Below are 12,339 nucleotides of genomic sequence, written 5' to 3'. Positions count from 1 at the left end.
TTCTGCATGACTCCAGCCTAAGGGTATGGCCCTGACTGGAAAGATACAGATCTGCTCTATTGACCATTAGAGAGACCATCAATACATTTGGGGAGACCAGGTTGGGACGATGAAGTCACAGGAACCCATGGATATGTTGTTTGGGGTTGCCAGGTGGGACCCATGTAGACATTCGGAGAAGCCAGATTGGGACCAGCTGGTCATCTGGCTCCATGGAATTGACTCGCCCCCTGGGCCGTGGGGTACTCGGAACAGGGCCTTCTAGTGTACGGTGCTGATGGGGGTAGTAGTGGCAACCCGATCCCGTGGCTCAGGGTGGTCAGACCAAGGTTGTGGCAGTCTCTGTATCAGTATAATGCAATGTCCGACTACGCCACCCGTCGATTGCGGTCAATAAGAACCGCCGCTGCTGAGCAGAACTCTGAGGTTGATGTTGTGAGGGCAGCAGAGTGTAGTATAACTCCCCACGGGAGGAATTTAGCCTCAGGGCAGTGTAGAGTGATGATGGTAGTTGTGGTGCGGGGAGTCCCAGTACTAGTGGTGCTGACGTGGTGAGAAAGCACTTTGTAAATGTTTTTTCCCAGCGATATGCGCTCCTGAAGGATGATGATGGAACTTGATATTCGGATTCAAAGAATTTTTATTTCAAACTAAAATACTAAATACTAAAGTATTTTAGTTTGAAATAAAAATTCTTTGAATCCGAATATCAAGTTCCATCATCATCCTTCAGGAGCGCATATCGCTGGGAAAAAACATTTACAAAGTGGTATTGCCTATGAAAGCTCTGTCCAGTGCTCTCATCAGCTCCCAGATTTCTGCAGCAAACTGAATGGAAAGAGGAATGGAGTGATCCACTGATTGGATTTACATGCTTTACCTCAAGATACCAAATAGGTGAGTGGATTTATACTGGAATCTAACTACTACACTAAGAAAAATATCTCCAGGTTATTTTTTAGCTTTGAGAAAAATATGAAAGGTGAAATTAAACACCAGCTGGACGCAGACTTTTTGAATATCTGTTTGGAGCAGAAAATTATCCCAAATGGTCTGCGGATACATTTTAACAGCACATTCATAGAAGATAAGGAATTCACGGAAAAATGGTACAATATATTAGATGATTGTTCCTACAACCTTATGAAACTTTTAATAGAAAAACGTAATAAGTTGGCAAAAAATTTTGCGGCATTATGTGAAAGTGATCTTGGAGAACTAGTAGAGTATAGTTCTTTACCTCTGTATGAAGCACTTAATAGGGATACAAATAGAAATTTACAAACTTTTGAAAGCAATTTGATTGAGATGAAGACCAAAAAGGTTCGCAGAGATTTTTTTGACCTAAAAAAACGGGTGAATAAACATCCGGAGAAACCACAGCCGGGGTGGAGAGTGACTAAAAATAATGAAGTTCCCACAAAACCAAAAACCTCTGGTCAGGTAAACTCCATAGGAACCGCATTAGAGGTAGATAATAATAGGTTTTTGAAAAAACAAAATGAAATAGTAAAGGGTTTGCGTACCTTTTATAATTCTAAGACTAATTCTGCCCGTATGGAGGGTTCATTTAAACCCGTTGGAAGCAGGGGCTATTCCAAAAATGAATATCAAAAATAACATGAATAAAAATAATAATATTTTGGAACCAGAGAAACAAAATACTAGGGTCATATCTTCCACTCCAGGTGCGATTTCTCTACCGTTACATAAGAAAAGAATTGATGGGGCAGCTAGCGAGGAGACTAGTACACATAATTCTGAGGGAGATATATCAATTATGGCGGAAGAGGAATTCAACAATTCACTCTTCTCCTTTCTTTCTCCCAATTTAGTAGAGTCTAATACAATATCACAGGTAATAATACGACCACAGAATCACATATCTGAATTATGCTCTAACTATAGTGTTTTCACAACACATAACACCACTGAATCACCTAATCTTTACACCACAGTAGTGCAAGCACCATCTCCTTCTCCAGCAAATTCAAATATATCTTTTTTAGAGATTGTACCAAGACCAACACGACCACCCACGGAGATAATTTTACCCAGTCTGGAGCCTGGCTCGCTGGTAGCATCTCCAATACAGGTACAAAAGAAGAATCTGATCACAAAGTATTTTCCTCCAACACCGTTGCAATCCTCAAAAAGAAAAGGAGGACCAGAGGTTCTAGAGGAGGGAGGAAAGAAAAAAACTCTGGTCTCTCCATAAGAAGGAGGTGTATAAAAAAGAATAATATTGAAGGGAATGTGGAGAATAGTACGATAAAATTATTTAATTTATCTAAATACCAACTCTCTAAGGCTGAAGAAGCAATTCTATCTAAAGGTCTGGGCTTCTGTCCCACACAGAGAGCCAGGCCTTTTGATTTATTCCTACATCTAAATAAATATGTCCGCAAATTAACACTTATTAGACATTTTGCTATAATGGATCGAACAGCAGGGTGTAAAGATACGAATGAAGGAAAAACTATTGAAAAAGCTGATACCATACAACCCAGTAATAGTATACATAAAAATGTCCGCCCCAAATCCAATTTTAAGCCCACTCACCACCGGGGCAGCCATTTGGATACTTTTTACGCTTTGGTATCCGAGGAATTTCGGGGATTAAATAGGACTGGAGAGAAAAACATACAAAAAGGGAAAACAGAAAACATGAGTTCTGGAGCAAGAACCAGGAATAAAAGATCGATTCAACAAACGAATATTTCAAAGGAAGAAAAAGAAGCCTTAATAAAACTAAAGGACAATGAAAAAATCGTGATTAGAGGGGCAGATAAAGGAGGGGGTATTGTCATTCAGGACCGAGATGACTATTTGGAGGAAGCATACAATATATTATCAGACGCAAAATATTATAAAAAATTAGATGTTGACCCTTCCAAAAAACATATTGAAGAATATCATAGGTTGATAGACACTGCCTTCAAACAAGACATCATAAATAAAAGGGAAAAACGATTCCTGACTAACAAAAATCCAAATACAGCCCTCTTTTATCACCTGCCAAAGGTGCATAAAGACCCTGGGAAACCTCCCGGACGACCGATAATTTCGGGTATAGGGTCACTAACCAGTCAACTGTCACATTACATCGATCTGCACTTACAGGATCTAGTTAGAAAATGACCCTCTTTTCTCCTAGACTCCAGTCAATTAATAAAAGAATGTGAACATTTTGCATGGGAAGAAGATTACATGTTCATAACCTTAGACGTACATGCTCTCTACTCCAATATTGAACACATATTGGGAATCAATTCAGTTTCACATTATTTGAATGGGATAGTAGATATGCCAGAAAATCAGAGACGATTTTTAATAATGGGTCTAAAATTTATATTGGAACATAACCTTTTCACTTTCCAGGGGCAATTCTATATACAGCGGCTTGGCACAGCGATGGGGACTCGGGTAGCCCCAAGTTTTGCAAATCTTTTCATGGGGTGCTTCGAGTCCTCATCGCCCTTCTGTCAGCGCCCCTACTGCAACAACATATTATATTATCGTCGCTATATTGACGATCTAATCATTTTTTGGAAAGGTACTGAGGTTGAAGCTCGAGAATTCATCACGACATTAAATAGGAATGACTGGGGGATCACGTTTTCTGCACAGGTCAATAAAGAAAAAATAAATTTCCTCGATTTAGAAATATCCCATAAAAATAAAAAAATCAGCACTAAAACGTACTTTAAGAAAACTGATACTAATGGCTTCCTTGATTTTCGGAGCGCACACCATCAAAAATGGAAGCAAAACATTCCTTATAGCCAATTTCGTCGAATTAGGAGAAATAATACAAATAAGGAAGATTATGTGGAACAATCAAAAATTCTGATCAATAGGTTTACAGATAAGAAGTATCCAAAACGATTAATTATGGCAGCATACAGAACTAATCTAGCAAGAACTCAGCAGGAGCGCTTATCTAGAGAGAATAACAAAAATAAGGATGTGGAGGAGGGGATAACGAAGGAAGGAGGAGAAAAGCCCAAGCAGATAATTAATAAGAATAAGGAAAGAAAAAAAGATGGGTGGCAGTATAACTTTATTACCGCTTTCAATCGTAGTAATACGGAGATAAGAAACATTTTAAATAAATACTGGTACTTGTTGAAAAAGGATACATTTTTGAAAAAACTTCTACCAGATAGACCCAATATTACCTTTCGTAGGGGCCAAACAGTGAAGGGTATAATTGCCCCTAGTAATCTCAGAATGACCAAAGATGGGGAACAGGAATGTATTAAGAAAAAAGAAAAAACTAGGACAAATAAAACGGATGCTTTCAAACCGGGGGTCCATCGATGTGGCTCCCGAAAATGTTGTACCTGCAAAATCATCAATCATATGACTCAGTACATTACATCGTACAGTGCGGGTGAAACCATAGCAATCACACAAAAATTAACATGTGATAGTGATTTTGTAATATATGTCATTACCTGTACCTGTGGCCTGCAATACGTGGGTCGGACCATCCAGTCCCTACGATCCCGTATGAATGGCCACAGGCACAATACCAAAAATGGGTTTTTAAAACAGAGCTTATCTCGGCACTTATGTTTGAAGCATAATAAAATATTTAATATTTCCGTGACCCCGTTGGAGCAAATACCTGAGAATTGTACTAATAGGGTACAAAATTTAAACCGGAAAGAATCATATTGGATCTTCCGTCTGGGTACATTATACCCAGATGGATTAAATGATATTATAGAGGGTATTTGACATGCAAATGTCGACAGGTATGCATGTGCATGCATATATATATATTTTTTTTCATGTGTATATATGCATATGTGCATGTATGTGTATATATGTGTATGTATGTATATATATATATGTGTATATATATATATTTTTTTTTTCTACTAAATTGTATTTGATAATGGTTTTAATATGAAGAAAGAAAAGGTTTTAAATTTTGTCATAATGTACATTTTTGCAGGATTTTACATTTCTGTATGAAATCAAACTTTTAGTATGTTCAATAACATTTTAGAAGACATTTTATATATGGTAAAATTATAATTATATTTATAGTGTTTTTAGAAAAGAAAATGCTTTCTGTGTGAAGGAAGGAAGGAAAGGAGAAAAAAAAATAAAAATAAATTTGTGTGCAAAAAATTTATTTATTTTTTTAAAACTGTATGAAAGTCATTTAGTATATGGGTTTTGTTAGATTCCTCAGAGTGCAAAATCCTGCATATCTGAGTATCTGGGTGTGTCTGAAAAACAGATCTTTCAGTCTCCACCCAAAATGACAAGCAGGGATATCTGCTATAAAATGTGTGTAGATAGATCTGTTTATATGCATGATGTTATACCTGAGGAAGACTCAAAGAAGGCGAAACCGGTTGTATTTTAGTTTGAAATAAAAATTCTTTGAATCCGAATATCAAGTTCCATCATCATCCTTCAGGAGCGCATATCGCTGGGAAAAAACATTTACAAAGTGGTGAGAAAGCACAGAGACAAGGTGTTGCAGTTCAGATTCTTTACTCACAGTTCTCATCCAGGTCACTTGTGCACAGGTAGGACCGCCGGAGCCGTGCTGCGTCCATCAGGCAGGGGGCTCGATCAACCCCCAGGTAATTCTGGAGTGTGGCACAGGACTCCCTTCTATCCTTTCGTCAGCCGTGCCCGACCAGTGACACTACCTCTGTCCAAATGCCTCGGGTCTTCTCCTGGGAGGACTGGGTGTCCACTTCCCTGACCCTATGTGGTGTGCCTTCCTAGTAGGTGTAGTGAGGGGTCGCACCAAGATGTGATCACGACCTCCGGTTCTTGGTTAAGGATTAGTCACCTCCACCAACTTGGGATCCGGTACCCTGTTCTGCCAACCCGTCACCCTGTATCTCCTGGGTCCTTAGGGTTCCTTCTGCCTTCGTGTCTCTGGGCCTCTCTTGGTGTTCTGTTCCTTCTTACTTTCCTTTCTGTTCTCCTCTCTTCTCTTGGGCCCCTGCCTCTACTCTAGGCCTGGCCCTGGAGCAGAGCTCCTGCAGAGCCTCTCCTCACAGACTGCACTTCTTCTCTGCACGACTGAACTCCCTCCCTGTCCTAAGATGGTGCCCACCTCTTATACCTCCCTCTCTGTGTATGAGCCCAGGTGACTTGCAACCAATGGGCTCCAACCTATGCCCAGAAACCGTCCCCTCCTGCTCCTACATCACTGGGTTTTCCTCCCTCCTCCTCCAGCCAGGGACAGATTCTGTCATGCCTGCATTACTATATAAATGGGAGCACCGTTGAGCTGTCCCCCAGAAATGGGGTGTGTGAGCTGTATGCAGCTAACCGAGCCCTGGTCCATACTCCATCCTTACCCGGGAGTGGAATATCACACCTCTGGCAGAGGTGCAATACCTCTGTAGCGACCGAACCCGAGGGGCGCTACAGAATCTCTCGGAGAGGCTAGGGTGGGACGCCCAAGTCTCCTGGCCTTGTATATCGATGGACTGCTAGCTTCCTAAGCTTCCTACCTCCTCTCTGTGGGGGCCCGCCAGAAGCGGGGGGCTACTGGTTGAGGTAGTCGGCCTTGGAAGTCTCCAAAAGAGCAGCTGTTCTATCCCAGGCGGGCGGAGAAGGAAGGGTGAGACTGTGTAATGTTGCACCATCTTGGGTATTTGTTGAGACTGTTCTATGTGTTTATTGTCCGCTTTGTGGGTCAATAAAGTAATGCCACGCTGCTTTACCCTCACCCTGTGTTGTGTGAGTAGCATTACGCCCACAGAAGACCCCGGGTCTTCACATCCAACATCTCCTATTTAAAAAAAAATAAAGCTAATGATTTAGCAATATGGTAATAATCTGCTCCATTGCAGTCATAGACATGTAAATAACCTAATTTGAATGCATTTACAAAGAATTCATGAAAATTTGTTGAACAGTGAAATTGGGAGCATGTTCCCTTTAACAACACCCCCTCTGGATCCTGACATGGTCGCTTATTGAGTGGCTCCCCCTACAGCAGACTCATCCCTCTCAGAAGATCCGTCTCATGGTCCTAAAGCCCTCTGACATATTGCCAGCAGCTGCTGTTCTGTATGTCTCCTTATGTCAGCAGAGCCCCCTCCTCAGTCCTGGTGCCGCCCTGAGTGTGGATGCAGAGGAGTGCAATCCCCTCCTCCATAGATGCTGATAGCCCTCCCCTGGTCCTGCAAGTCCTGGATGCAGAAAATCCGCAACCTTCCTCCAGGACATCAGGTACCTGAGATGTGGATGGAGGGGCTGGATATTGTAGATGATGTGGATACTGGTGGAGGGGCTGGATATTGTGGAGGATGTGGATACTGGTGGAGGAGCTGGATATTGTGGAGGATGTGGATACTGGTGGAGGGGCTGGATATTGTGGATGATGTGGATACTGGTGGAGGGGCAGGATATTGTGGAGGATGTGGATACTGGTGGAGGGGCTGGATATTGTGGATGATGTGGATACTGGTGGAGGGGCTGGATATTGTGGAGGATGTGAATACTGGTGGAGGGGCTGGATATTGTGGAGGATGTGGATACTGGTGGAGGAGCTGGATATTGTGGAGGATGTGGATACTGGTGGAGGGGCTGGATATTGTGGATGATGTGGATACTGGTGGAGGGGCAGGATATTGTGGAGGATGTGGATACTGGTGGAGGGGCTGGATATTGTGGAGGCTGTGAATACTGGTGGAGGGGCTGGATATTGTGGAGGATGTGGATACTGGTGGAGGGGCTGGATATTGTGGAGGATGTGGATACTGGTGGAGGGGCTGGATATTGTGGAGGCTGTGAATACTGGTGGAGGGGCTGGATATTGTGGAGGATGTGGATACTGGTGGAGGGGCTGGATATTGTGGAGGATGTGGATACTGGTGGAGGGGCTGGATATTGTGGAGGCTGTGAATACTGGTGGAGAGGCTGGATATTGTGGAGGATGTGGATACTGGTGGAGGGGCTGGATATTGTGGAGGATGTGGATACTGGTGGAGGGGCTGCATATTGTGGAGGATGTGGATACTGGTGGAGGGGCTGGATATTGTGGATGATGTGGATACTGATGGAGGGGCTGGATATTGTGGAGGATGTGGATACTGGTGGAGGGGCTGGATATTGTGGATGATGTGGATACTGGTGGAGGGGCTGGATATTGTGGATGATGTGGATACTGGTGGAGGGGCTGGATATTGTGGATGATGTGGATACTGGTGGAGGGGCTGGATATTGAGGATAATGTGGATACTGGTGGAGGGGCTGGATATTATAGATGATGTGGATACTGGTGGAGGGGCTGGATATTGTGGATGATGTGGATACTGGTGGAGGGGCTGGATATTGTGGAGGATGTGGATACTAGTGGAGGGGCTGGATATTGTGGAGGATGTGGATACTGGTGGAGGGGCTGGATATTGTGGAGGATGTGGATACTGGTGGAGGGGCTGGATATTGTGGATGATGTGGATACTGGTGGAGAGGCTGGATATTGTGAAGGATGTGGATACTGGTGGAGGGGCTGGATATTGAGGATAATGTGCATACTGGTGGAGGGGCTGGATATTATAGATGATGTGGATACTGGTGGAGGGGCTGGATATTGTGGAGGATGTGGATACTGGTGGAGGGGCTGGATATTGTGGATGATGTGGATACTGATGGAGGGGCTGGATATTGTGGAGGATGTGGATACTGGTGGAGGGGCTGGATATTGTGGAGGATGTAGATACTGGTGGAGGGGCTGGATATTGTGGATGATGTGGATACTGATGGAGGGGCTGGATATTGTGGAGGATGTGGATACTGATGGAGGGGCTGGATATTGTGGAGGATGTGGATACTGGTGGAGGGGCTGGATATTGTGGATGATGTGGATACTGGTGGAGAGGCCGGATATTGTGGATGATGTGGATACTGGTGGAGGGGCTGGATATTGTGGAGGATGTGGATACTGGTGGAGGAGCTGGATATTGTGGAGGATGTGGATACTGGTGGAGGGGCTGGATATTGTGGATGATGTTGATACTGGTGGAGGGGCTGGATATTGTGGATGATGTGGATACTAGTGGAAGGGCTGGATATTATGGATGATGAGGATACTGGTGGAGGGGCTGGATATTGTAGAGGATGTGGATACTGGTGGAGGGGCTGGATATTGTGGATGATGCGAATACTGGTGGACGGGGCTGGATATTGTTGATGATGTGGATACTAGTGGGGGGGCTGGATATTGTGGAGGATGTGGATACTGGTGGGGGGGCTGGATATTGTGGAGGATGTGGATACTGGTGGAGGGGCTGGATATTGTGGATGATGTGGATACTGGTGGAGGGGCTGGATATTGTGGAGGATGTGGATACTGGTGAAGGGGCTGGATATTGTGGAGGATGTGGATACTGGTGGGGGGGCTGGATATTGTGGAGGATGTGGATACTGGTGAAGGGGCTGGATATTGTGGAGGATGTGGATACTGGTGGAGGGGCTGGATATTGTGGAGGATGTGGATACTGGTGGAGAGGCAGGATATTGTAGATTATGTGGATACTGGTGGAGGAGCTGGATATTGTGGAGGATGTGGATACTGGTGGAGGAGCTGGATATTGTGGAGGATGTGGATACTGGTGGAGTGGCTGGATATTGTGGAGGATGTGGATACTGGTGGAGGGGCTGGATATTGTGGATGATGTGGATACTGGTGGAGGGGCTGGATATTGTGGATGATGTGGATACTGGTGGAGGGGCTGGATATTGTGGATGATGTGGATACTGGTGGAGAGGCTGGATATTGTGGATGATGTGGATACCGGTGGAGAGGCTGGATATTGTGGATGATGCGGATACTGGTGGAGGAGCTGGATATTGTGGATGATGTGGATACTGGTGGAGGAGCTGGATATTGTGGATGATGTGGATACTGGTGGACGGGCTGGATATTGTGGATGATGTGGATACTGGTGGAGGGGCTGGATATTGTGGATGATGTGGATACTGGTGGAGGGGCTGCATATTGTGGATGATGTGAATACTGGTAGGGGGGCTGGATATTGTGGAGGATGTGGATACTGGTGGAGGGGCTGGATATTGTGGATGATGTGGACACTGGTGGAGAGGCAGGATATTGTGGATGATGTGGATACTGGTGGGGGGGATGGATGATGTGGATACTGGTGGAGGGGCTGGATGATGTGGATACTGGTGGGGGGGCTGGATATTGTGGAGGCTGTGAAAACTGGTGGAGGGGCTGGATATTGTGGAGGATGTGGATACTGGTGGAGAGGCTGGATATTGTGGATGATGTGGATACTGGTGGAGGGGCTGGATATTGTGGATGATGTGGATACTGGTGGAGAGGCTGGATATTGTGGAGGATGTGGATACTGGTGGAGGGGCAGGATATTGTGGATGATATGGATACTGGTGGGGGGGCTAGATATTGTGGAGGTTGTGGATACTGGTGGAGGGGCTGGATATTGTGGATGATGGGAATACTGGTGGAGGGGCTGGATATTGTGGAGGATGTGGAAACAGGTGGAGGGGCTGGATATTGTGGATGATGTGGATACTGGTGGAGGAGCTGGATATTGTGGAGGATGTGGATACTGGTGGAGGGGCTGGATATTGTGGATGATGTGGATACTTGTGGAGCAGCTGGATATTGTGGATGATGTGGATACTTGTGGAGGGGCTGGATATTGTGGAGGATGTGGATACTGATGGAGGGGCTGGATATTGTGGAGGATGTAGATACTGGTGGAGGGGCTGGATATTGTGGATGATGTGGATACTGGTGGAGGGGCTGGATATTGTAGAGGATGTGGATACTGGTGGAGAGGCTGGATATTGTGGATGATGTGGATACTGGTGGAGGGGCGGGATATTGTGGAGGATGTGGATACTGGTGGAGGGGCTGGATATTGTGGTTGATGTGGATACTGGTAGAGGGGCTGGATATTGTGGATGATGTGGGTACTGGTGGAGGGGCTGGATATTGTGGATGATGTGGGTACTGGTGGAGGGGCTGGATATTGTGGATGATGTGGATACTGGTGGAGGGGCTGGATATTGTGGATGATGTGGATACTGGTGGAGAGGCTGGATATTGTGGATGATGTGGATACTGGTGGAGGGGCTGGATATTGTGGAGGATGTGGATACTGGTGGAGGGGTTGGATATTGTGGAGGATGTGGATACTGGTGGGGGGGCTGGATATTGTGGATGATGTGGATACTGGTGGGGGGGCTGGATGATGTGGATACTGGTGGGGGGGCTGGATGATGTGGATACTGGTGGAGGGGCTGGATATTGTGGAGGATGTGGAAACTGGTGGGGGGGCTGGATATTGTGGATACTGGTGGAGGGGCTGGATATTGTGGATGATGTGGATACTGGTGGGGGGGCTGGATGATGTGGATACTGGTGGGGGGGCTGGATGATGTGGATGCTGGTGGAGGGGCTGGATATTGTGGAGAATGTGGAAACTGGTGGGGGGGTTGGACATTGTGAATGATGTGGATACTGGTGGAGGGGCTGGATATTGTGGATGATGTGGATACTGGTGGGGGGTTGGATGATGTGGATACTGGTGTGGGGGCTGGATGATGTGGATACTGGTGGAGGGGCTGGATATTGTGGAGGATGTGGAAACTGGTGGGGGGGCTGGATATTGTGGAAGATGTGGATACTGGTGGGGGGGCTGGATATTGTGGAGGCTGTGAATACTGGTGGAGGGGCTGGATATTGTGGAGGATGTGGATACTGGTGGAGAGGCTGGATATTTTGGAGGATGTGGATACTGGTGGAGGGGCTGGATATTGTGGATGATGTGGATACTGGTGGAGGGGCTGGATATTGTAGAAGATGTGGATACTGGTGGAGAGGCTGTATATTGTGGATGATGTGGATACTGGTGGAGGGGCTGGAAATTGTGAAGGATGTGGATACTAGTGGAGAGGCTGGATATTGTGGAGGATGTGGATACTGGTGGAGGGGCTGGATATTGTGGAGGATGTGGATACTGGTGGAGGGGCTGGATATTGTGGAGGATGTGGATACTGGTGGAGAGGCTGGATATTGTGGAGGATGTGGATACTGGTGGAGAGGCTGGATATTGTGGATGATGTGGATACTGGTGGAGGGGCTGGATATTGTGGAGGATGTGGATACTGGTGGAGAGGCTGGATATTGTGGAGGATGTGGATACTGGTGGAGGAGCTGGATATTGTATAGGATGTGGATACTGGTGGAGGGGCTGGATATTGTGGATGATGTGGATACTGGTGGAGGGGCTGGATATTGTGGATGATGTGGATACTGGTGGAGGGGCTGGATATTGTGGAGGATGTGGATACTGGTGG

The 12,339-nt window shown here is 45.6% G+C and overlaps 1 protein-coding gene across 2 annotated transcripts in view; it reads left to right on the top strand.

The window, feature by feature from the left end:
- The first annotated feature begins 7,020 nt into the window (after window positions 1-7,020).
- RUSC1 (RUN and SH3 domain containing 1) overlaps window positions 7,021-12,339 on the top strand; it is a 214,668-nt gene continuing 209,349 nt past the window's right edge. For both annotated transcript variants that reach the window (XM_073637263.1, XM_073637262.1), the window contains exon 1: window positions 7,021-7,221. The gene's annotated coding sequence lies outside the window, so the exon portion shown is untranslated. The remainder of the gene's footprint in view (window positions 7,222-12,339) is intronic.

This window comes from Phyllobates terribilis, unplaced genomic scaffold, assembly GCF_046119375.1.
Source record: "Phyllobates terribilis strain yellow unplaced genomic scaffold, ASM4611937v1 Scaffold_6__1_contigs__length_29720123, whole genome shotgun sequence".
Classification (NCBI taxonomy): Eukaryota; Metazoa; Chordata; class Amphibia; order Anura; family Dendrobatidae; genus Phyllobates; species Phyllobates terribilis.
This window is presented reverse-complemented; position numbering and strand designations above follow the sequence as displayed.